The 1,101-nt window shown below is 39.5% G+C and overlaps 1 long non-coding RNA gene across 1 annotated transcript; it reads right to left on the bottom strand.

The window, feature by feature from the left end:
* Positions 1–204: 204 nt before the first annotated feature.
* On the bottom strand, positions 205–873 carry LOC144701459 (uncharacterized). The gene is made up of 2 exons (XR_013581004.1): positions 722–873; positions 205–408 (listed from the first exon to the last, which is right to left on the bottom strand). It is a non-coding gene; the product is annotated as an uncharacterized LOC144701459 (long non-coding RNA).
* Positions 874–1,101: the final 228 nt, after the last annotated feature.

Here is a 1,101-nt window from a genome sequence, read left to right as displayed (position 1 = left end):
GAGGGAGCACGAGATCGACTCAATGGTCGAGATCAGTGCACCTACTCTTATTATAACAGTCGGGATCTAATCCCCGTCATAACAGGAAAGACTGGTGCACCGATCAACGGTTATATTCGGTGCACCCACATCAGTTATAACGGTCGAGATTAAATCAACCTATTCAAATATATAACCATTGTATCTGTTACAACGGATATATGATTATACGGAAACGTACTATTTTACGATTATGGTATTACGATATAAATATCAACCCATGTTATCCAAAACGATTCGAGGAATACAATGATCTAATCTCCATCTATTTTCTTGGTGTGTTCATCTTCTTCTTCTTCTTGTCTCTCTCCATCTCTTCTCCTTCTCTCAAATCTCTGTCGAAGATTCTTTTCACTCTCAAGTCTCCACCTGCATAGAGAAATTATTCACTACTGTGAAGGTTCGGAAGATCCACTTTCCATCTATCTAACTTGATGGATTGTGGCCTCTCCAGTCTAAATACATTTCTATCAACAGATTGATCAAGAATCAGGCGAGTAATTGAATCTTGAATCATGGGATCTATCACAATAAGGAATCCATGACGAATCAACTTTAGACAAAGACCCATTAATTTTTCTGCAAAAACCAGGCTAACGTTTATTATTTAGTATTAAGCATAGCATTAACTCATGTATTTAAGGTCGTAGCCACGGTTGTGAATGTTAAAGATCAAGCTAACCCAAACAAATCGGACCCCGGTAGTTATGTTGCTTCTGCCTTCACCCCTGCAAACATAGAAAACCTTCTGAGAAAACAAATTTCAGATTTCTTACGCTTGAACTGCTGAGAAAACAAAGCCCATTGGCTCCTTAAATAAGGGTAGGAGGATAAAATAACAGCGATGACTCGGCATGTCAATCCGGACATGGATAAAACGGCGAAGACATCAAGGATGGACTTGCCCAATCCCACGGCGCTGTACGCGGCAACAACTTGGCTATTACTTCTTGATACAGTCAACGTACTTACAATTACAACTCTGGCGGCGGAGAAGAGAAACTTCCATACAATCCCCATTGAAAATAAAACAATAGTTTTTAAGGTTTTATACGCGCTTTG

Source organism: Wolffia australiana, chromosome 3 (genome assembly GCF_029677425.1).
Source record: "Wolffia australiana isolate 7733 chromosome 3, ASM2967742v1".
In the NCBI taxonomy this organism is placed as follows: domain Eukaryota; kingdom Viridiplantae; phylum Streptophyta; class Magnoliopsida; order Alismatales; family Araceae; genus Wolffia; species Wolffia australiana.
Note: the sequence above shows the minus strand (reverse complement) of the source record. Positions and strands in the feature narration are given on the sequence as shown.